Source organism: Schistocerca serialis, chromosome 10, assembly GCF_023864345.2.
Source record: "Schistocerca serialis cubense isolate TAMUIC-IGC-003099 chromosome 10, iqSchSeri2.2, whole genome shotgun sequence".
Lineage (NCBI taxonomy): Eukaryota > Metazoa > Arthropoda > Insecta > Orthoptera > Acrididae > Schistocerca > Schistocerca serialis.
Genome location: NC_064647.1, coordinates 133,309,629 through 133,335,320, shown reverse-complemented (window position 1 = coordinate 133,335,320; position 25,692 = coordinate 133,309,629). Strand labels below are relative to the sequence as shown.

General features: G+C 42.3%; 1 protein-coding gene across 1 annotated transcript in view; it reads left to right on the top strand.

Moving 5' to 3' along the window:
* Positions 1-25,692, top strand: part of LOC126424610 (apoptosis-stimulating of p53 protein 2) — a 160,357-nt gene that overhangs the window by 16,284 nt on the left and 118,381 nt on the right. The gene's annotated exons all lie outside the window — the stretch shown is intronic.

The following is a 25,692-nucleotide window of genomic DNA, read 5'->3' as shown; positions in this document are numbered from 1 at the left end:
ATTCTAGATCTGTTTTAAAACTTTTTTGAACTCTGAACGTCTGGTTCTTTTCGTATGCTATTCAGCGTCCACGACCGGTAATTAAAATGTATCTTATAATTATGTAAACTACACAAAAATTACGTGGTATGTAATACATACATCTTTTCAGGTAACAAAACGGCGTATCAGTTTACATCACTATTTCGATAAACAGCAGAAGGAATACTTGTAAAAACGCAAGATTTTTTTTGTTATTACACATGCAAAGGACGTCGGCACGGCACACACGAGTGGCCATTTTCCGTCTTTTTTTGATCCAAGGTAAAAGAGTATGTTCATTGTTATGGAAGGCAGAGCGACTTACATCAAATGAAGTCCGCGCTTCGTAATGGAGTGTCTGGTTTCACATTTTGTAAAAATAATATGGTAACACCTACACTATTATTTCAGTGGTACAGGGTGGCGCACGAAAAATTGGCCCGGAGTGCTATAACGCTACAGTTGGCTAAACGAGATGTTTTGTAGAATCACGAAAATTACAATTGTGTGCGAATTCTGTTATGAATAAAAACTCTGTACTCCAGGGGGGGGGGGAGGCAAGTGCCCCCTCTTGGCGCCTTCCATCTTCAACCACCTATGCTACTAATTTTCAGTTTTTCATAACAACCATATACCAAGCATAATGAACGCTGAACGAGTAAAAATGAACGGTTCCCGAAAAAGAGCAATCACCAGTGAACTAGTTCCCAAGGATGAACTACTTTGCCCATCTCTAGACTCTGTCCACAGTACTTGCCTGCCTCTACTTCTTTGACGTCTGCTCATTAGAGATCCGAGCCAAACTGTGACTTTCCGGTAACCGTGATTTCTGTGAATGCTACTTTTCGGTAACTGCGATTTTTAATTGTGACTTGTCAGAATTTTAAAATCGTGGTTCATGAATTTCTCCGCACTACAAAAACTTAACGTGCGATTCGTGCTGTTTATCGCCATAGTTTCTACTCTGGAAGCTGTGAGCACTGTGCAGGAAACAGGATCCACAAGACACAGAAATGCCGAGTTCAGTCAGTAACCAAACATCCATATGTACCTCTACAGTGTGAAAAGCATTGAAACCGACAAACTCGGGGAGGTTGTAGGGGAAATCAAAACAAATAATTTTCCCTAATGTCATTTTTTCCTATGAGGAGTATTTAAACCGGTAGAGGAAGATTTCTCTGGCGGCAAATTAATTAAACCAAGAAACACTTTTCCATTTTTTTATGACCAAGAGACAACACATTAACATAACCCAATTTCAATTACAGTAGATTTTCAGAAATGCCTCCATTGACACGTAAACAAAGGTTACACTGTCGGATCATGTTCTGTCTGACACAGGCAAAAACCCCTGGAGTATCCTGAATTGTTCCTCCTGCTGCTACTATCCGGGCAATCAGATCCTCTTCTGATGCAACTGGAGTTGCATAAACAAGGTTGAGCATCTCTCTCCACACAAAAATTCCAGAGGGGACGTATCTGGGGATCGAGCAGGCCATGGTACAGGACCATCTCTACGAATCCACGCTTCTGGGAACCGTCGGTCCAGGAATCGACGCACACGACGACTGAAATGTGCCGGCGCCCCGTCATGTTGGAACCACATGCGTTGTCTTGTAGGGAGTGGGACGTCATCCAGCAATTATGGCAATGCTCCGGCGAGAAAATTGTAATAGTGCCTGCCACTTAACGGCCTAGGTAGCAGATACGGTCCAATTAAACAGTCCCCAACAACACCGACCCACACATAACGAAGAACCGCACTTCATGAGCGCTAGTAACTGTGGCATGTAGGTTATCCTCACTCCAAACATGCTAATTGTGCTTGTTGAAGACTTCATCACCCCCGAACGTTGCGTCATCGGTAAACAACACAGAGGATGGAAACGCAGGATGCATTTCACACTGTTCCTGGTACCACTGCGAAAACTGTGCTCTGGGAGGATAATCAACTGGTTCCAGGTTGTGGACACGCTGTAAGAGAAATGGGTATAACAATTGCTCTCGAAAGACTGTTATTACATTCGTCTGATTCGTCACCATGTTACGTGCAATTGCACGAGTGCTGATTGAAGGATCCCGCTCCACATGCTGCAAGACAGCTTCCTCAAATTGCAGCGTTCTTACCGTGCGACGGAGTCCCTGTCCAGGTAATCTGCTAAATGACCTGGTCTCACGCAGACGTTGGTACAAAGCAGCAAAGGTCGTGTGATGCGGGATACGGCGATTAGGATATTGTTGTTGATAAACCCGCTGTGCAGCTCGCCCGTCGTGGTGCGCTACGTATTACGCACCAACCACATCAGTGTATTCACTCCAGGTGTATCGCTCCAATAGTAAACAGAGACAATGCACTACTACACTGGTCGACAGCAGTTGCTTGCAACTGAAGCGCGTAATACGCCCTCTGACAACGGCCTCCATCGGTTTAAATGGTTCAAATGGCTCTGAGCACTATGGGACTTAATATCTGAGGTCATCAGTCCCCTAGAACTTAGAACTACTTAAACCTAACTAACCTAAGCACATCACATACACCCATGCCCGAGGCAGGATTCGAACCTGCGACCGTAGCAGTCACGCGGTTCCGGACTGACGCGCCTAGAACCGCACGGCCACCATGGCCGGCTCCATCGGTTTAAATAATCCTCACAGGAAAAAATGACATTAGGGATAAATATTTCTTTTGATGTCCCCTACAACCTCACAGAGTTTGTCGGTTTAAATACTTGTCACCCTGTATAACGTCTGCTGTAGATATGGGCTAAACTGTGACTTCCCGATATGAGTGATTTCTTTGAATGCTGCTTTCCGGTCACTGCGATTTTTATTTACACTTGTTAAACTTTAAAAACACAGTTCACGGTTTCACAACTTGTATTTTTTTTTTTTTTTTTCGTTTTCGTGTGTTCAGCCTTCTAACTGAAGGTTTCAGGGACTTTGACCGATCACTTATGTAAAAAAATGGAACACCTGCAGCTGTCGTTTTGATGTTATTTCTTGTGTAGCTACCAGTTTCAGTGATTCAACACACCATCTTCGGGCATTAACCCGTTAACCTCAGTTAAAGCCCGAAGATGGTGTACTGAATCATTGAAACGTCGAAAGGACGGCAGCAGGTGTTCCACTTTATTAAGAAAAGTTGAAGTCCAATTTCTGCGATTTATCACCTTAGTCGTCATACTGGAAGCGGCGGGCACTGTGCAGCAAAATGGACACCCAGAGATAGCGAAATCCCGAGTTCATTCAGTAACCAAACATCTATCTGTACCTCTCTAACGTCTCGTGTAGGGCCGCGCGGGGTAGCCGCGGCGTCTAGGGCGCCTTGCCAGGGTTCTCGCGGCTGTCCCCGTCGGAGGTTCGAGTCTTCCCTCGGGCCTGGGTGTGTGTGTTGTGCTTAGCGTAAGTTAGTTTAAGTTAGATTAAGTAGTGCGTAAGCCTAGGGACCGATGACCTCCGCAGTTTGGTCGCATAGGAACTTACCACAAATTTCCAAATTTCTTCTACTGTAGGTATGGGCTAAACTTGACTTTCCGATACCAGTAATTTCTGTGAATGTCCCTTTTTGGCAACTGCGACTTTTGTTTGCGATTTGTCACACTCTAAAATGACATTTTCGAATTCACAGCATGTATCCCTCCACATTTCAAAACTTTAAAATGCGATTTCTGTGGTTTATAAAAATAGATGTTACACCGGAAGCTGCAGGCGCTTTGCGGACAGGTGGATGTCCAGGTGTAGTAAGTAACCAGCCATCTACTGTACTTCTCCGGTGCCTGGTGTAGGTATGAGCTAAAGTGTAACTTCCGATACCAGTGATTTCTGTGGATGCTACCCGTCGATGTTATGTACGAGCATACGACCCTGTCCTCTGGGTGCTTCTCTTTTTTCTTCTTTCGTTTCATCCGACTTTGGCATATATTAAATCAATCAACTTTTAATGTTCTGTGCCTTTCTGTTAACCAAGTTTGTTTCATTCTCTCTGATCCTGCTTTCCTTTCTTCTTGAGATATTTGGATCGTTTGTTTGATTTTCGTTTCGACTTGAAATCTATCTTTCTTGTCCTTGGGATTTTTTTTTTTTTTTGCAATTTTATCTATGAGCAAGTTTTTTGTGATTCGGTCCGCCTAAGTCCTCCATTTTTTCAATATTGTTTTTGTTTCAGAAACAGCCACAATTTTTTTTGTTAATATATTTGTGTTCATTCTGAGGATGTGTCCATAAAACAGTTCTTCTTTTCGTTTTCGTGTCTGAGAGTTTCTCCGTAGTTTGGTAAAGGGTTTCCTTTTTGATGCGGCTTAGTTTGTTTTTGTGGAATCTGCGGCCAAGGACTTTTCTTGGATATCTTCCTTTCTTTGATCTCCAGTCTTTCAAATGGGCCACGGTTGGTGGTGGACAGTTGGACAGTGTTTCGACTGCATACGGTGCTTCGTGTTTGATTACTATATTGTAATGTCCCATTTTTTCGTTCCATGAGAGGGAAGTATTTTTTGTGACATGAAAAGGCCAGTTCAACTTATTTTTTTTCAGATTCGACTGCCTTTTCTCGAGGGCATTCGAGTTGATCCATTCTCCCAGATACTTAAATTGTTTGACGTTCTGTAGTTTTTGTTCTCCCAGTTTAAAATGTTTTCGTGGATTTTTTATGTTTATCATTATTGTGGTCTTTTCGAGGGAGAAATAATCTCCACTCCTTCCAAATTAATTATATAAGTGTAGACCAGACGTGGCTTGAATTCAGAGAAGTAGTGTCGGCAGCAATTGAGAGATTTATACCGAATAAATTAACAAACGACGGAGCTGATCCTCCCTGGTACACAAAACGGGTTAGAACACTGTTGCAAAAACAACGAAACAAACATGCCAAATTTAAACAGAGGCAAAATCCCCAAGATTGGCCATCTTTTACAGAAGCTCAAAATTTAGCGCGGACTTCAATGCGAGATGCTTATAACAGTTTCCACTACGAAACTTTTTCTCGAAACCTGGCAGAAAATACGAAGAGAGTCTGGTCGTATGTGAAATATGTTAACGGCAAGAAACAATCAATGCCTTCTCTGAGCGATAGCAATGGAGATACTATCGAAGACAGTGCTGCCAAAACATAGTTACTAAACACAGCCTTCCGAAATGCCTTCACAAAAGAAGACGAAGTAAATATTGCGAAATTCGAATCAAGAACAACTGCCAACATGAGTAACGTAGAAGTAAATATCCTCGGAGTAGTGAAGCAACTTAAATCACTTAATAAAAGCAAGTCTTCTGGTCCAGACTGTATACCAATTAGGTTCCTTTCGGAGTATGCTGATGCATTAGCTTCATAATTGATAATTGTGTACAACTGTTGGTTCGACGAAAGATCCGTACCCAAAGACTGCAAAGTTGCACAGGTACACCAATATTCAAGAAAGGTAGTAGGAGTAATCCACTAAATTATAGGCCCATATCGTTAACGTCGATAAGCGGCAGGATTTTAGAACATATATTGTGTTCAAACATTATGAATTACCTCGAAGAAAATAGTCTATTGATACCCAGTTAGCATGGGTTTAGAAAATAACGTTCTTGTGAAACACAACTACCTCTTCATTCGCATGAAGTGTTGAGTGCTATTGACAAGTCATTTCAGATCGATTCCGTGTTTCTGGATTTCCAGAAGGCTTTTGACACTACCACATACAAGCGGCTTATAGTGAAATTGCGTGCTTATGGAATATAGTCTCAATTATGTGACTGAATTTGTGGCTTCCTGTTAGAGAGGTCACAGTTCGTAGTAACTGACGGAAAGTCATCGAGTAAAGCAGAAGTGATTTCTGGCGTACCTCAAGATAATGTTGTAGGCCCTTTGTTGTTCCTTATCTATATAAACGATTTGGGAGACAATCTGAGTAGCCATCTTGGGTTGTTTGCAGATGACACTGTCGTTCATCAACTAATAAAATCATCAAAACAACAAAACAAATTGCAAAACGATTTAGAAAAGATATGTGAATGGTACGAAAATTGGCAGTTGACCCTAAATAACGAAAAGTGTGAGGTCATCCACATGAGTGCTAAAAGTAATCCGTTACACTTCTGTTATACGTTAGATCAGTCGAATCTAAAAGCCCTAAATTCAACTAAATATCTAGGTATTACAATTACGAACAACTTAAATTGGAAGGAACACACAGAAAATGTTGTAGGGAAGGCTATCCAAGGACTACGTTTTATTTGCAGGACACTTAGAAAATGTAACAGATCTACTAAGGAGACTGTCTACACCACGCTTGTCCGTCTTCTTTTAGAATACTGCTGCGCGGTGTGGAATCCTTACCAGATAGGACTGACAGAGTACATCGAAAAAGTTCAAAGAAGGGCAGCACGTTTTGTATTATCGTGAGATGTGGGAGAGAGTGTCACTGAAATGGTACAAGATTTGGGATAGACGTCATTAAAAGAAAGACGGATTTCGTTACGATGGAATTTTCTCAACAAATTCCAATCAGCATCTTTCTCCTCCGAATGCGAAAATATTTTGTTGACACCGACCTACATGGGGAGAAACGATCACCACGACAAAATAAGGGAAAGAGCTCGTACGGAAAGATATAGGTGTTCGTTCTTTCCGCGCGCTATACGAGATTGGAATAATAGAGAACTGTGAAGGTGGTTCGATGAACCCTCTGCCAGGCACTTAAATGTGATTTGCAAAGTATCCGTGTAGATGTATATGAGCTTTCGAGACCTATTGTTTCTGCTTTTTTTATTTTTTAAATTTTTTTATGTCGTGTGTGACATTTCTATCTTATGTCTCTAGAGCAGAAAATCCTCTTTTTCGTTTTGCTGTAGGTATTTTTTTTTTTCTTTTTTTTTTGCTGTCGTTGTTGCACGGACTGCAGTGTTAAGGCGATTAGCGTAAAGTGGAAAATCGCCGGGGAAGAGGTGGAGGCGAGTTTTAGAGGGGCAGCGCGAGCCGCTGGCGCTGAGGGCGTGGCGGGGCCAGATACAGCCCCCCCCCCCCGCCCCCACACACACACACACACACACCTCCGACCTTATCTGCGCGACGCAAGCGCGGCAGTGTACAGCGGGGCCTAACGTAGCTCTGAGGGCCGTCGTTCAGCGGCCGATGGCGTTGGCGTCTACTGGGCGTGGGCGGAGGCGCGACGCACCACACCCGAGCTACGCCAACGCCCGCCTCGGAATTTTCTGGGACATAGGCTTACGCTGCAGGCTAAATGTACCAGTCACGCCGGCCGCGGTTGGCGTGCGGTTCTAGGCGCTGTAGTCCGGAACCGCGGGGCTGCTACGGTCGCAGGTTCGAATCCTGCCTCGGGCATGGATGTGTGTGATGTCCTTAGGTTAGTTAGGTTTAAGTAGTTCTAAGTTCTAGGGGACTGATGACCTCAGAAGTTAAGTCCCATAGTGCTCAGAGCCATTTGAACCATTTGGTTACCGCTTCCAAAGACTGGGCATTTATTTTGTACTCGTACATTAATCGGGATTTTCGCCTTGTTATACGCAGTAGGTTACACTTACTAATACTGCGAGATAACTGCCAATCATTAACCACGCATTTATTTTCTGCAAATCCTCAGTGATTTGTTCACAACTTCCGTGTGATACTATTTTCCTGTAGACTACATCATCATCGGCAAACAGTCTTAGGCCGCTGTCAATACCATCAACCAGAAATGTAAGTCGTAGAAAGCAGAGGACCTATTACGCTGCCCTGGAGCACAACTGAAGTTACTCTTCTTTCTGTTGAAGTCACCCCGTTCAGGACGACATACTGCTCCCTGTCTGTTAGAAAACTTTCTATCCCACCGCGTACGTCATCGGATAGATCGTAAGCGCGCACTTTTTTGCAGCAAGCGACAGTGCGGAACTGAGTCGAACGCCTTTCGAAAGTCGAGAAATATTGCATCAACCTGGGAGCCGGTATCTAGAGCCTGTTGTATATCATACACAAAGAGAGCCAGCTGTGTGTCGCATGACCACTGTATCCTAAAACCGTGCTGGTTTCTATAGATGGACTTCCCAGAGTCTAGAAAGGTCATTATATCTGAACACAAAATATGTTCCATGATTCTACAACAAATCGATGTCAGTGAAATTGGCCGGTAATTATGTGCATCCGATTTTCTACCCTTTTTATAGATTGCTATGACCTGGGCCTTCTTCCGGTCCCGTGGAACTTTCTGCTGTTCCAAAGATCTCTGGCAGATGATGGATAAGAATGGTGCTATATTTGTAGCATAGTCATCATAAAATCTCATGGGGATACCGTCTGGGCTAGATGCCTTCCTGGTGTCTAAGGATATTAACTGTTTTACAATCCCAGATACACTAAACACTATGTCAGCCATCCTTTCGTTTGTTCGATAATTGAAAGGGGGAATGGTGCTGCAGTCCTCTACCGTAAATGAGTTTTTGAAAGCTAGGTTTAGAATTTCGGCCTTCTGTTTATCATCATTAGCTACATTACCCGTACTGTCAGCAAGATAAGGTATTGAATTATTTGTAGCGTTCATAGATTTTACGTACGACCAAAATTTTTTGGGGTTATTTTTAGAATCTGCAGATAAAATATTGCTTTCAAATTCGTTAAAAGAATCTCTCATTGTCCTTCTGACAGCTGCTTTCAGTTCACATAATTTCTTTTTGTCAGCGGGGCAGTGACTACGTTTTAAAACGACTGTCCAAAATTCTCTGCTTTCTCAGGGACTTCCTAATATGTTTGTTGTACCAAGGTGGATCCTTTCCCTCCCCTATATTTTTGCTAGGCACATGCAGAATTTCGCTATTCCTCTGCGCCCCATCATCGCCAATGGTGGCAGGCATATCGAACGTGTCATAACCTAGATTCGAATGTCTGCAGTAACGTTTACGTGTTGAAAAAAGTGTGTGCGTGCCGCAGTTTGTAACTAATTTTTTCATATAGTTCAATAATTGTCGCACTGTAAGATAAACAAATCACAAAAACAGGACGGCGCTGTACTCGCGGTGTTGGTCGGGACGTGTGTAGGGGTCTTCAGGCACGGTAAAAGTAAGTGACCGCCAACGTTCGAAACCAAGATCCGCTAGGGGTCGATACCCGTGTCTCGGCGACCACGTGGCTCCCCCTATTCTGTGTAAACTCCTCCAGCCAGTCCTTAGCGTGTTGCGTGCGTCCGAACACCTCCCAGTTGTTTACGTGTCAGCCGTGCAGGTGGATACCCCTCTATTGGATGGACGTTATCCTCTGTCTCTCCCTTACATCGACCTCAAGACCTCCTGAAATTTTGTTATCGTGGTGTTGCAGGAGAAGTCGTCTGCATTTGGTAGATTCCATTTGTTTACACTGGACACTGTTCGCTCCAGTTTGAAACAAGCACCGTCAGATATGTACCGAGGTAACTATTCGCCATAAAACACAGGTAGCCCTAGATTAGTAAACACTTGTAAAACGTAAAATTGCAGTAGGGTATAAAGAAGGACCTTTTGTACTTATCTTGGCATGTGAAATACCATCGGAGATCTAATAATTTAACTAATGCATAACCTATGAATTCCTTTGACTCAGTTTGTACTAGTACAGTTTACGATCATTTAGTAGCGATGTAGTATTCCTCCCCCCCCCCCTCCCGCTCCCCCCACCATTAGGTTCTAGGCTTCTCCCAACTGAACTATTCGTAACAGTCCGTGGGCCCACATTTATTTTTGACACATGTTGTAAACGTATTTATAATTTTTTCTGACACTCAACACACGGGTATCTTACGCCCTTTTTTGTGCGTCCTGTAGTTCGTGGACGTGGCATTTACTGTTCTTATTGGGGATAGACTGTAACAGTGCAAACACCCCCTACCTCTCTCCCTCCCCCGACGCCCCTATTGATGTTTTGGTTGTGGTGACTGGTGACTCCTGATCTGTAATGTAGCTCGAGGCCTTGGTTAGGTCGGAAGGTGAAAGTTTGGTTGAGTTGATGGAGCGAATGAATGTGAATACGAAATAAAGGTTGAAACAGACTGATCTGTAGCGTAGTCCGGTGTCTACGCTCGCACCATATTTAACGCACATAGATTTACGAAAGCTAAAAGAAAGAGGTAAACTCGGGAAAGCTTCATTAGATAATAAGCGAATCTCCTAGTATTTTTGTGCGTAGTATGTACATAAATAGCTCAATAACTACGGAAAATGCAAAGAGAACTATTACGTAACTTTTACCCTTGTTTAGATGCAGAGAATCGTTTCACTGAACCCTGTTTGAGAATTCATTAATTTTTGCAGATGTTGATAATGAAGGAATGCGATTTTCGTTGAACTGTAATATGTAATTTTGTGGCGCTTCTAAGTATTTAAATAGTGAAGAAATGACTGCCGAGAAGCTGAAGGAAAATTTACTTATTGACTAGTTTCAGTAACATATTTTGGTGGCATACTGGCTAACTGGTGCGAGACATAGACTGTGAAGCATTCAATAACTTATAAACAGTGTAATTCGCATAGACTAATAATACGAAGTTAGTGATCTTTACAATAAACACGTTCATCGTTAACAAATTAAGGTGCATTTATACGCCGCGGTGCTGATGTAAGTGAATAGCATTACAGACAAACCTGTTTCCATCTCTGCAACGCCAAATATGTTAGTGGCTTAGGACAATATGCTGATTTGTGTTTAAAACCAGGGTAAAAGTTACGAGTAAATAAAGCACTCCTTTACATCTTTCGTTGATTATTTACGATATATGTTCATAATATACATTAAAGAACTCGTCGGAGATTTGTCCATTATCTAATAGGTTTTCTAAGTTTACCTTGTAGGTTATGATAAGAAGTGCGCTAAATATATATATTATGGTGCGTACGTAAACATTAGGCTACATTAGCTACAATCAATCTGCCAGCATTATCGTTGTCTGACATTAATATTCGTTGTATTCAACTAACAACCAGGTTACGTTTCAACCTAATATAGACGCCGGGCTACGCTACAGATCAGTTTGACGGCACAAGAGATTTAAGAGATGATGATGGTGGTGGTGTGTTGGTATCACATTCCAACCGAAATTAGTAATAAGGGTTCGGTTGTGTGGTACTTACGTTTATTTTATCTATTGTGTGTGTGTGTGTGTGTGTGTGTGTGTGTGTGTGTGTTTGAACATTGTTTAGAAGTTGACCACCACTTTTTGGATAACACGATATTGTCACCAAACTTCCGTATGTATACCGTGTGGTTTCATTTTGCTTAAGGTCTTACATTCATTAGCCTGAAGCTTTCTCACAATTGATAGTCGAAAAAGCCGACCCGTTAACTTGCCATAACACTGGAAAGTTCAGAGATTATCAGTAAGTAATGAATGTCAGGTTTTATGTGGAACTAGCAAGATAAATGTCGCCATTTTTAACAATTCCGCATCACTTGCCATTAATTCAGCGATGATGTATCACACACATCTGTATAACATGGTACGATTTCACTTGGTGCGACCAGCCCGTGTTAATTGAGAAACCTGTGTTAGATTGGAGAAAGCCTCATCTTCTAATCTTATTTCGTACTTTGTTTTTATACATGAAACATGCACAATAAAGTATAATAATTTGACTAGTCTGAATCAACGAGAGTGTGCGCTGGAATCTACAATCATACGAAGAACGAAAGTTCCTGAATATAACCAAATAGATCCGCATTCTGCTACCAGACATCGACGTCAGCTATTTGCGACACGCGAACATGTGTACTTGACCGGGACTCGAACCCTGGTTTCCCGCTCATCGCGAGTTGTCACCGTAACCAATATCAATGACGTTACTGAAAATAGTTGTGCGCCTCAGTAAAACTTTTATCAGTTCAAGTTTTGATCAATATGCAGGCCTGCCTCAAAACCTTTGGTACATGCTAGCCTGTTTTCTGACTCCATGTGCTACATTATTGGTTGTGGTCTGTTGGTTGTGCAGAATAGAATATACTGCGTTTTTCAAAACTTTCAGAGAACCCCTTCAGATTCTTTCAAACCATTGACGAACGATTGTTGCTTTGCTCTCTCATGTTAACTCTATCGCTTTTCTCACCTGCACAAAGTGATAACTTTGATCTGGGTGTGCTAAATGGAAGGTCATTTCCATGTGTAAGGAATAGTTGACCTAAATCTGAAACGTGTGCAACTCTCCCCGTGATTTCGTAGCCAGTCATTGAAAGTTTTTGAGAACAACTCTTTACATTCTTTCTTGTGGTGTCAAGTCCAACAGTCATTCGGTAACGCATTCAGATTTAACATAATTTTAGTAGGCTTGGCTACTGTGGTTAAGTATGGTTACGGTGACCGGAATCGACTTAAATGATATAGTAATAACTCAGCTGAGTCTTCTGAAAAAAGTATGGGAGGTGAATGAATGAATAACCAAACTGGCAGATCCTGTAAGTTACCGTACAGAGCACGGACCTAATTTCTTAATGCTCTTTCTGCAGCCGAATAAATAGTACAAACTTTGCACCTCCAACTTTTTTTCGCTACTCTTCCGCATCTGCAGAGTTTTTCCAAGTCCATTGGAGAACGGCTCTAGCGATATTTATTTTATCTTTAAAAAGTTCCGTTTCGGCAGCAGTCTGAAAGCAAACGAGAGAGCTGTGCGCTGTTGGCAACTTCGCTCATGGTGAGATGTCCATCTGTAGACAAGGAAGACTGACAGTTCCGCCTTTCAGCCTTCACCCCCCCCCCCCTTGCCTTCACTGCCCCCACCCCCTCTTTCGCCCCACCCATTCAGCAGAAACTTCTTTCCCTGTCGAGGCTCCCGACCTAATCGGAATAAAAGCGAAAGATGCTGTTGCGCAAATAACTTCAGAGAGCCGGATCGATAATCGCTAATGTAGCGGAAGCAATACGATGGAGTCTCCCCCCCCCCCCCCCCGTATACCTCTTCTGCCCCTCCCCTGTCCTCATAACTCGCCCCTCCCCCCCATGAGAGGTGACCCGACGGTCGTCGAAGGACCTCAAATTACTTCCTCGTGTTACGACATCCGCTTTTCACGGGCTACGGTAATATAGGTAAGAAATTCCACTCCGCTTTAACGATCCAGTCTTTTCATTTCGCACCCCCCTTTTCAGCCTCTCTCTTTCCCTGCCTCCTTTCGCCCTCCCACACAGATGTGCACTGGCTAGCGGTATTGGAATCGCATTCGAGAGGACGAAATTACGTCACGGCATCCACATTTAGATATTTCGTGCTTTCCCTAAATCGCTTGTGTCAAAATCTGGGATGGTGCCCTCAGAAGGACAAAGCCTGCTGTACAGCCTCGTCCGACAAGAATTGTCGCCGTTCAAGGTCTGTGTTACGGGTCAGAAGGCGTGATAGTCGCATCGGAAGAGATCAGCACTATAGGGCGGGAGCTCGAGTGTCTCTCCCATTTATCCGTAATTGATGAGCCTGAACTCCGAGACCTTATGTCGAATCCCGCCCAGCACAGAATCTGGCGCACCATTCCAACGGCAGTTTTCAATAAACACGCTGCCCCGCGCACATTCTTCATTCTCCGATGGATGTCTGCCGATGTTTTTCCTTCGGCAACCGTGAAAAAAATAATAGCATGTAGATCGTGTTTGGACACATTTGGTAATAACATCGCCATATTTCACGTTTCTCCAGATTCGGAGGACAATGTCACGCCAGTTCCTTGCCTACATGTCTGCGCTTATACACCCGCATTGGATTCACGCTACGTTGCATACACGCCGCAGAAACGCTCTCAAACGAAAACGTTTTGATAGCCCCCATATGATATAAGGTGTTCCTAATATGTCTGAGCTCTGAATTCTGGAGAATAGCAAGAACTTGTTCAAACTTGATTTAGCGTGCAGCCCTTTCGTCAACTTGGAACACCTTGGTGAGTCCTCAACAGATCTGATTCGCATAATCTGTTTTTCTCAATTTTCTTCAACAGTCCTCTATGCAAATGTACCATACCTGTATTTGGTGTGCTGTTGCACAGACATGCATTTGATTTCCTTCTTGCAGTTTGAAACTCCAACACTATAAATGTTGACATCTTGGGTTGTCGGGTGTTCTGCCGGATATCCGACCCAAGATGTCATTAGATCGCCGGGAAAGTCTGAAGAGTTACACTATAAATGTTCATTTCATGATCCTTTCCACTATTGTTTCTGAGCTTGTAACATCTTAGGAATTGTGTGTCTGCGGGTCTTCAAGGGGTGCGTCTAAAAACTTGATTTCAGTATCCGGATATTGCTGTAAAAAGCTTCTTTTACTGTCATATTCACGTAACATTTGTGCAAGAAATCTCTCTTTTCCCCAGCTGCTAGGTCTACAAAAGACTTGTATCCTTCATACCAGATAATTGCTTGCTGATTTTATCACTTGCGAAAAAGTGTTGTATTTTGAGTAGACATCACCTGTAATTTTACAAGATGAAGTTCGTCCGCTTTTGTCTACTAACAAGGGAAATCCCCAACGCACCGCCCTCAGATTTAGTGGCAATATAGTCCAGGGGATAGCCCGTCAAAAACTGAACGCAGATGAAGCATGGAAATAGGAAGAAGGCGCACTGAACTGTGAAAAAGAAACTATAAATAGTGAACGGGCCGAGCTCAAGATGTGCAGCATCGGACATATTTACGTAGTTACGGCGTCACTGTTATGTGAGTGCGGTGGTGGACTGCGAAGGGGGAGATCCGTGTTCAAATCTCGCTCGTGCCCCATTTTTTTTTCCACACAATTATGATCTGCCCGTCCAGTCACTGACGTGTCTGTTTGTTGTATTCAGATTTGTCTCTGTGTCGTTGTATACCGTCCGTTTGCAACAGTGAGGTGTAAGAAAGGGACCTCCAGACGTACGTACCCCCTATGTGTTCCTCACAAGTGCCACGTGTTATTATTCTTGCGTTTCAGTTTGAAAGTTTTGACTTTTGAATTCCTTTGTTGTAACATAGTTCACACCAGCGTATTCGTTATTTTCATTTCTGTGAGAGGTCTGTGTGCCGTCTCGCCTGCTCTCACTGTTCATAACATTTACCTGGCGCGGTAAAATATTCTTACCAAATGACATATTCTGTAACCAATGTAGTACGACAGTTGCCAAGACGACAGGAGGAGAACAGACTCGACAATGACCGGACGGACAGTTCATAATTTTCTGGGGGAAAAAAAAGTGGTGCAGTTTGAACACGCAGTCCAACGCCGCGACCATATAACCACGACGACATCTTCTGCTTGGACCGTTCACTGTTCACATTTTGGTTGGTTTTTCTGTTTTTTTACAGTTCAGTACACCTTTTTTCCTGTTTTCATGCATGATCTGTGATCAGTTTCTGACGGACGATCCAAGACCCCTTTATGACCTTGTACGGGAACCACAGGTTTCGAACTCTTCTTCAGTCGGTGCGGATTTTAATTTAAACCTGTTCTTCCGTTTTCTGCCAGCTTCCTTCTTACGATGTTCAATTAAAGTTTTTTCGTAGGAGGATGCCTCTGTCTCCATGTTTTCCCAGCTTTTATCCTGCACTCATTTTCTTTATGAGCATTATGTCGACAACTTTTATCGATGTTCTCTTACACTCTGCTGGCATTATTCTCGCCATTTTCGGAATAAATAAGTAGTCAGTATTAGTGCAAACCATTAAGGCACTGTACGAGCCAGGTGGCGCAGTGGTTAGCACACTGAACTCGCATTCGGGAGGACGACGGTTCAACCCCGCGTCCGGCCATTCTGATTTAGGTTTTCCGTGATTTCCCTACATAGCTCCAAGCAAATGCCGGGATGATTCCTTTGAAAAGGCACGGCCGACTTCCTCCCCTGTCCTTCCCTAATCCGATGACCTTGCAATTTGGTCTCTTCCCCCCAAACAACCCCCCTCCCCAACCCCATTAAGGCACTAGTTACACCTGTCAACATAACTTAAAAGTGAGAAGTTTAAATGGTGTAATTTTAGTAACAAATTCAAAAACTGTCACTTGTGGGACACAGTTGCTTTCAACATTTCTGCGTGATCATTTACATATTCAATACTGCTTTGTGCCATTAGATGTTTTATTTGGCTTTTCTCAATCCTAACCTAAAACAGAATATCTGAGTCACACAGCAAAACTTTTCGTAATTTGTCGTGGGAGGGACACTAATGCATAGCTGTTTCGGTAAACGATCAGCATGCTTAATGTCTTACCTCTGTTTAGAAACTGTGGTTTAAAAGATGAGGTTCTTCTCTTGATACTTAAAAATTGAAACAATAAGGGGGGGGGGAGGAGGGGAGGAGTTACAGGTTAGTCTGCAGTTCGCGAGAGGTTAAGAGCATACGCGGAAAGACAAATTTCCAGTGATAATGATTGTTTAGATGTGCGGCTGGTTCCGGCGGAGGTTCGAGTCCTCCCTCCGGCATGGGTGTGTGTGTTTAGGATACTTTAGATTAAGTAGTGTGTAAGCTTAGGGACTGATGACCTTAGCAGTTAAGTCCCATAAGATTTCACACACAATGATTGTTTAGAGCAGCGCTAAACATTTTCACAGGACAACTACGAGAGGCGCAGATTTTAGAACTCCATAAGGATGTCTTCGGAGTCTCAAGGAACTCCAGGGTCTGAAATACTTGCTTATTGGATTCAGACTGACTACTACGCTGAAAACTAATTCCTTCTTCCTCCCGCTCGCCCTCCACTCCTCCTGCTGGCTGTCACTTCATTTGTGACCAGGAAGGCCATGTTTGGTGGAGGCCCAGTGGCTGCAAGTGAGGAGAAATAGACTACGTTCCATAAAGACTTCAGTGCGACCGTAGTTTACCTCCTTCCCCCCACGACGGTCCGAAGTAGCCTTTACACGGCTTACAGTGGGACATTGTCCGTTGTCACAAGGCTTCCCCTTACTTTGGTTAAAACAGCAGTCGAGAAAGCTGAATTTAGACAACATTATAATACTAAACAAATATTATTGCGATCCTGACTGTTGTTTTAATCAAAGTTAGCACCAGGTCGCTGCGCTCTGTAGACAATGTTGTCTAATAGCTTCCCCTTATGTCGAGAGAAGCCCCCAGTACGTCAGATGCGAGACACAGCTGTCAGTTCGACGTGTTTTAACTTAGTATGTTTTATATGACTACCTGAGGGTTAAACTGGGTCTCCCACAGGATCTTCCCTCTATTTTAACTGATAGTGAGGCAAGTGGTGTTCGTGTTTTAAGATTTTGTGTGGTGTCCGGAATTCTTTCCAAAATATTGGGTGTGAGATTTTAATGTTTCACAGAGCGGCTGGGTAGTCACCCAGCCGCAGTTAACCGTGTTTTTACTGTTATTTTATCCATGGCTTTCTTAGCTGTTCTGTTGTCTCGTTGGGACTTTATTACAGGTTTTTCCGAAGCTCACCTTATTGGGGTTGCCTTGCGGTTCGTCTTGGGGATGAAACTTGGTTTTCTCTTTTTATTGAACTTTCGTTCACAAAGCTCATCGGTATATTATTAATGGAAGGGTATTAATGACTCTGTTTAGCGCCCTCAGCCATAAATAATAATAATAATAATACACGAGGATGTAAAGAGCAACTGATAATAGATTCAGAGGTGACACATCAAGCTAAAACTAAACAAAGGTCGCTACACTACGCATACATTGATTACCGAAAAGCTTTTAGTAGTGTACCCACACCTGTTTACTACAATTATTGGAAATATAAAAAGTAGATCCTAAATTGATACAGTTCCTAAACATTGTAATGAAAAATTGGAAAACCACACTTAATATCCAAACAAATTCAAATGATATCACATCACAGCCAATACAAATTAAGCGTGGAATATACCAAGGACTCATTAAGCCCTTTCCGGTTCTGCCTTGCTCTGAACCCACTATCCAACATGCTAAATAATACAAATTATGGATACAGTATTACTGGAACATACCAACACAAAATCACACATTTGCTATACATGGATGATCTAAAACTACTGGCAGCAACAAATCAACAACTCAACCAATTACTAAAGATAACAGAAGTGTTCAGCAATGATATAAATATGGCTTTTGGAACAGACAAATGTAAGAAAAATAGCATAGTCAAGGGAAAACACACTAAACAATAAGATTACATATTGGATAACCACAGCGACTGCGTAGAAGCGATGGAAAAAACAGATGCCTATAAATATCTAGGATACAGACAAAAAGTAGGAATAGATAATACAAATATTAAAGAAGGACTAAAAGAAAAATATAGACAAAGACTAACAAAAATACTGAAAACAGAATTGACAGCAAGAAAAAGACCAAAGCTTTAAATACCTATGCTATACCAATATTGACCTACTCATTTGGAGTAGTGAAATGGAGTAACACAGAACTAGAAGCACTCAATACACTTACACGATCACAATGCCACAAATATAGAACACATCACATACATTCAGTAACAGAAAGATTCACATTAAGTAGAAAGGAAGGAGGAAGGGGATTTATCGATATAAAAAACCTACATTACGGACAGGTAGACAATTTAAGAAAATTCTTTCTAGAACGAGCAGAAACTAGCAAAATGCACAAAGCAATCACTCATATAAATACATCGGCTACACCATTGCAATTTCATAACCACTTCAACACTTTAGATCACATAACATCAACAGATACGAAGAAAGTTAATTGGAAAAATAAAACACTGCATGGCAAGCACCCGTATCATCTAACACAAGCACACATCGATCAAGACGCATCCAACACATGACTAAGAAAAGGCAATATATACAGTGAGACGGAAGGATTCATGATTGCAATAAAGGATCAAACAATAAACACCAGATATTACAGCAAGCATATTATTAAAGATTCCAATACCACAACAGATAAATGCAGACTTTGCAAACAACAAATAGAAACAGTAGATCACATCACAAGCGGATGTACAGTACTAGCAAATACAGAATACCCCAGAAGACATGACAATGTAGCAAAAATAATACATCAACAGCTTGCCTTACAACATAAACTTATAAAACAACATGTTCCCACATACAAGTTTGCACCACAAAATGTACTGGAGAACGATGAATACAAATTATACTGGAACAGAACCATTATAACAGATAAAAGAATACCACATAACCAACCTGACATCATACTCACCAATAAAAAGAAGAAATTAATACAACTAATCGAAATATCCATACCCAGTACAACAAATATACAGAAGAAAACAGGAGAAAAAATTGAAAAATACATCCAACTGGCTGAGGAAGTCAAGGACATGTGGCATCAGGATAAAGTTGACATTATACCAATTATACTATCAACTATAGGAGTCATACCACACAATATCCACCAGTACACCAATGCAATACAGCTACATCCAAACTTATATATACAACTAAAGAAATCCGTAATTATTGATACATGTTCAATTACCCGAAAGTTCCTAAATGCAATATAACATATACCGTACAGTTAAAAGGAAGTCACGCTTGATCAAGGTCCGCCTCACTTTCCATTTTTGACCAGACGTGGCGTGTGAGAGGGGAGAGAAATAATAATAATAATAGATGGCTGGGGCGCCAACTCCATATTGCTCGGTAAGCTCTGACAAGTTTGTTTTCTCACTTGGAGTGCTGCTCGTGACCGCTGCTTGTGTTCGCCTACGAGCCAAGGACCCTGATACTGACTTCTGTTGTGCAGCACAACAGAAGTCAGTATCAGGGTCCTTGGCTCGTAGGCGAACACAAGCAGCGGTCACGAGCAGCATTCCAACTGAGGAAAACAAACTTGTCAGAGCTTACCGAGCAACATGGAGTTCGCGCCCCCAGCCATCTGACTAAGAGCTCTGAGTAGAAAACATGGGTTTTTGAAGCATTGTGGCAGCACACTGTCTCTCCCTAACGCCCGCCCACCAGCCTACTGGCACTTCAGGGGCTTCGGCCAAGCTGACGAGTGGCTCTGCACGACCCTGCTGCGTCTGGCCAGTCATTTACATACTCCGTAGGTAAGGCTGCTCCCGGCCTTTACACTACCACACTTCAGGTTTAGTAGCAACAGCGTACAGCTGATAGCTATACGTCACTGCCCTTCCTATCGCGTATAGCAACAACGTTTCGGCCGGCCGAAGTGGCCGTGCGGTTAAAGGCGCTGCAGTCTGGAACCGCAAGACCGCTACGGTCGCAGGTTCGAATCCTGCCTCGGGCATGGATGTTTGTGATGTCCTTAGGTTAGTTAGGTTTAACTAGTTCTAAGTTCTAGGGGACTAATGACCTCAGCAGTTGAGTCCCATAGTGCTCAGAGCCATTTGAACGACGTTTCGCGTCTTTTGCCCCTGTTCGGTGGGCTCCCTTGAAGGGGGGGGGGACCTCTTTTTCCGGCCGGTTTACCCATTTTCCGTGTCTCTCTAACCTGTATGAACCCACTGACGTCGCTGTACTCCGGTGCCAGTGTTAAGCGTGCTGACTCTGATGAGGCGTGCCTTTATGTGACCATCATCTGCTGTGGCACAATACAACAGCGCGTAGACGGTGTACAGTTAATTCTGTTAAGTGGAACTTGTACCCTGGGACAGCTGCCCAGAGCATGTGCGAGTCGCAGACCTCTGACAGCCAAACGTTAACACTTCTGCCTTCTCTCTGCGTTGTATCTTTGGTTTCCTAGCTTGAAGTGCCCTTGCTGGCTGCCAACACTCTTAACCCCAGATTGCTAAACCCTCGTAAAATTTACTATTGCAGTTGCTACCACTTCGCGTTTCCCGCCAATCTGATATTGTATTCGGTGTAAAACAGGACATTTTGTACTTATTTCTTGTGTGACATTCCACTGTAGAACTTAGAATTGTAATTAATTAGGACTGAAGAAATCAATAAAGTAACTAAAAATCTTTTGATCTATATGAAAAAGAGAGGAAGTGCAGGCTTTCTGATGTCTGTCTGGAATAGAAAGCCTGGAAACTTACTGGCAGGTTAAAACTGTGTGCCCGACCGAGAATCGAACTGGGGACCTTTGCCTTTCGGGGGCAAGTGCTCTACCATCTGAGCTACCGAAGCACGACTCACGCCCGGTCCTCACAGCTTTACTTTTGCCAGTATCTCGTCTCCTACCTTCCAAACTTTACAGAAGCTCTCCTGCGAACCTTGCAGAGCACTTGCCCGCTAAAGGCAAAGGTCCCGAGTTCGAGTCTCGATCGGGCAAACAGTTTTAATCTGCTAGGAAGTTTCATATCAGCGCACACTCCGCTGCAGAGTGAAAATCTCATTCTGGAGTATGTTAAGTGTTTAATGGCTTAATTAACTAAAAACGTTTGTGAATTTGAAGCCCATCCCTGACAGTTCGTTACACAGTCCTTGAATTTTTGCACAATTCTATTATACGAATATTCATGAAATTAGCACATATTGGAATTCTTACTTGATGGGTATGTTTTGTTCATAGTAGTAAAATATTAATGTACCGCTTTGTCAGAAAAGTGACATTTTCGATTTGCGTTCCCATGTCGGTCACAATAAAACTAAATGAAATTAAAATTAAAAAATATGGCAGTATTATCACTTCGTAAGTATTTTCAGTTGCGGGAGATTGCAGGTATATTAGTTACATCAGTTCTCTGTGTGAAGAAGAAAACTGTTTTACATGTAATTACGATCTGACTAATTTAATACTCGATGGAATAAAAATATTTCTCGTCTGAATACTATTAATCACATCCACACTATGTTTTCTTACACTGCCTTCTGAAATGTATTATCTTCCGTGCCTAACAATTCCACTCTAAGCCAAAGTTAGAGTAACGTCGGCTTGTGTGATTCCTCTTGAAATTACGAGATCAGTAATCGCCGTGTCTCCTGTAGGGCACCTATGGGACATCTTTAACGTATTTTGGAAAAGATGCAGATTTCGTTTTGCAGGTAAATTCGATTAACTTATTTGTCGGTGAAGTCGACCAAACATTCCTCCCACGATAGCTTGTGTTATTACAATGCTGAAGGGTTCTTTTTAGTAATTATTTGAAAGTGGGATTTTACACGGGATATCCAAATAATGCTAGAGGAGAAGTGAACAATTTTGCATTGTTTCATAACATCCATCCTCGTCTACAGAAGTGCCGACTTTTAACTATATTTCGTCTACTAATTTTGTAAGTTTTACAATTTTTTCAGGACAGCTTAGGAATCACTCAGCCAACCTGTTGCAAATAACTGTTTGGTACACTGACCAAGGTTTCGACATCTCTAAGAATGTCTTCACCAGAATCAAATTTTGAGAAGCTCTATAAAATAATACACAGAAAATTATGGCGAAAAGCGTTAACCAAGATAACTGTCATGACGTACAAAGGTTACTTAAGTAAAATTACATTGTGAGAAAGCACTCGTCACAATTAAGAGCAGATACGCTCAACTCAAAAAATAAAACATGTTCCAGCCTTTGGCACGTGCCCTATCAAGGGACACAATCAGACTGATTGCTGCCATGAAAACAATGTAAGTTGTGGCGCCTATCGGACGCGCACCGTGACATGTGCCCATTTGAAACATAACAAATTATTGAAAAAAAGACAGTGAATTAAAAAATACAAAGGAAGAGGGCGTAATGTAAGTTTGCAGTAGTGAAGCAGATTAAGTATAACTAAGAGCCATGTACTAGGCTTTGCAGAAATTACTATTAAGTGAAGGACAGAACAATACACACTGAACCGCCAAAGAAACTGGTATAGCCGTGCGTAGTCAAATACAGAGATACGTAGGCTAAATAGGCAGAATACGGCGCTGTGGTCGGCAACGCATATACAGCAGGGTGATTCACGAAGATATGCAAATATTTTAGTATGTTATTCTAAAAGTAAAACCAAAGAAAATAGTTCATATAAACATAGGTCCGCAAATATTTGGTTACGAAGTTACGGCTAATAAAAGATTTTGCCTGAAATTTAGCAACTTCGCTAATACGAAGCCATCGCAAAACTGTACGAGTTTAAAGTAAAGCACGATTTCCATTTATTTTGTTATTGGTTTGGTGAATATAATTAAACAGGCCCCAGACGTGTATCTGCAGTAGTTTTTCAGAACATCCAGAGAAACAAAGATTATTATACAAGTAAATTTGTTTACTTTCCATTAAGAATGTAGAAACGTTCGTCATTGTTGGCAACTGTTAGTGATTTGTTTCTATCGTTTCCTAACCTTGAAACGAGTTAGTTTTCTGTATTGTTCAGTGAAAGAACATAATGACAGTGTATTTAAGCGAAACAACATAGTAACTGTTGTAATTTGTAGATTATTTATGAAATAGGGATGCCTTTCAAATTTACGACAGACGAATACGCCTATATGGTACTTATTTATGGAAATGTGTTGGTAATGCTATGGCGGCAGTTAACAAATATCGCGTACGTTATGCAATTCCGAATGCACCATGAATTAGTGGAGTATTTCGAATGTTACGGGAGACAAGTTCTCCACCTAGCGATCATAACCAGTACGAGCGCTCGTTACGTGAAGACGATGATGATATTATGGATGCTGTTCAACGTAGCCCGGGTACCAGTACACAACGTATATCTCAACGACTAGGCATTTCGCAATATAAGGTATGGTGTACACTGAAGTACAGTAATTTCTGTCCTTATCACAAACACAAAGTGCATCATTTACATCCCGGAGACTCTGCCCTTCGCTTGGAGTAGTGCAACTGGTTAAATACTACTTGGAATCGGCAGTTAAACAAATACATTTTATTACAGGTACAGTTTACTCGAGATGGTATAAGCAATTTACGAGGGTGAGTCAAATGAAAACCTTTATTTATTGTGCAGGAGTGGTACAAAGCTGTATCACTTTTCAACATAATTTCCCCCACGCTCAATGCAAGTCCTCCAGAGCCTACAAAGTGAATAAATTTCTTTAGAAAAAAAAATTCTTTTGGTAGTCCGCGCAACCACTCATGCACCGCGTGGCGTACCTCTTCATCAGAACGGAACTTGTTTCCTCCCATTGCGTCTTTGAGTGGTCCAGATATATGGAAATCACTTGGGGGCATGGTCTGGTGAGTATGGTGGATGAGGAAGACACTCAAAATGCAGGTCTGTGATTGTTGCAACTGTTGTACGGGCAGTGTGGGGCCTTGCATTGTCATGTTGCAAAAGGACACCTGCTGACAGCAATCCACGTCGCTTTGATTTGATTGCAGGTCGGTGTTTGATGCACTGGTGACAGTGCTCCAAAATGTCGCCTTTTTCCTCCCAAAGGAGAGTTAGCAAAACGTTCCCTGCTGATGGTTCTGTTCGAAACTTCTTTGGTTTTGGTGATGAGGAATGGCGCCATTCCTTGCTCCCTCTCTTCGTTTCCGGTTGTTGGAAGTGAACCCAGGTTTCGTCCCCAGTAACGATTCTTGCAAGGAAGCCATCACCTTCTCGTTCAAAGCACCGAAGTAGTTCTTCACAAGCATCAACACGTTCTATCATTTCAGGAGTCAGCTGCCGTGGCACCCATCTTGCAGACACTTTGTGAAACTGGAGCACATCATGCACAACGTGGTGTGCTGACCCATGACTAATCTGTAAACGTGCTGCAATGTCATTCAGTGTCACTCGGCGGTTTTCCTTCATTGTGGCTTCAACTGCTGCAATGTTCTGGGGAGTCACAACTCGTTGTGCCTGACCTGGACGAGGAGCAACTTCCACTGAAGTCACACCATTTGCGAACTTCCTACTCCATTCGTAGACTTGCTGCTGTGGCAAACATGCATCACCGTACTGAACATTTATTCGTCGATGAATATTAATAGGTTTCACACCTTCATTACGCAAAAGCCGAATAACAGAACGCTGTTCTTCCCTGGTGCAAGTCGCAAGTGGGGCGGCCATATTTATACTGATACTGCTACGGTATGTGTGCATTTGCACTATGTTGCCACCTACAGGCCATTCTGCACGCTGATTGTAGCACACTTACCAACTTACAGGATAACGGCGCGAAATTTCGATTTGTTACTACAAATTTAAGGTTTTCATTTGACTCACCCTCGTACATAACGAGCAGGTATGGTTTGAAGCAAACCAACATGCAAGAGTGCAACGTAATTTCCAGCAGCGATTTATCATAAGTGTGTGGTGTTGTTTAAACAACACTCTTTATTGGCCCATTCATTTTCCCAGGACGTTTAAATGACGAGACGTACTTACAATTCCTTAAAGAGGAAATGCCCCGCTTGCTCGAAGACATTCCACTTGTTACGGGATTGCAAACGTATTTTCAAAATGACGGCGGGCCTCCAAATTTCACCAACGCCGTTCCTACACATTTAAATGAACTTTTTCCCCAGAAATGGATTCGTCGTGGTGCTAACATCTGTGGCCATCCAGACCGCCTGATTTAACACCAATGGGTTTTTGTCTGTGGGGATGGATGAAAGACATAGTGTATGAGGACAAAGACATTACGCGTGAGACATTACGTGTTCGAATTATGAATGCAATAGACGAAATCAAGAAATATCCTGTGAAACTGCAACGAGCAACAAAATCTGTTCATACACGTGCAGCTAAATGCATTGAACTCGGTAGGGACATTTTTAAACATTTATTTTGAATGTATTGTGAAATTGTATGTGCAGTGTACAACTTCCTTAACACTGAGCTTTGTTTTTTCCGGTTTAACATGAATTCACGTGTGCTATGGTATTAATAAAAGCAGATTTGACACATTCATACAGTTTTAGCTGAAGTTATTACCATCATTTTTCCAAA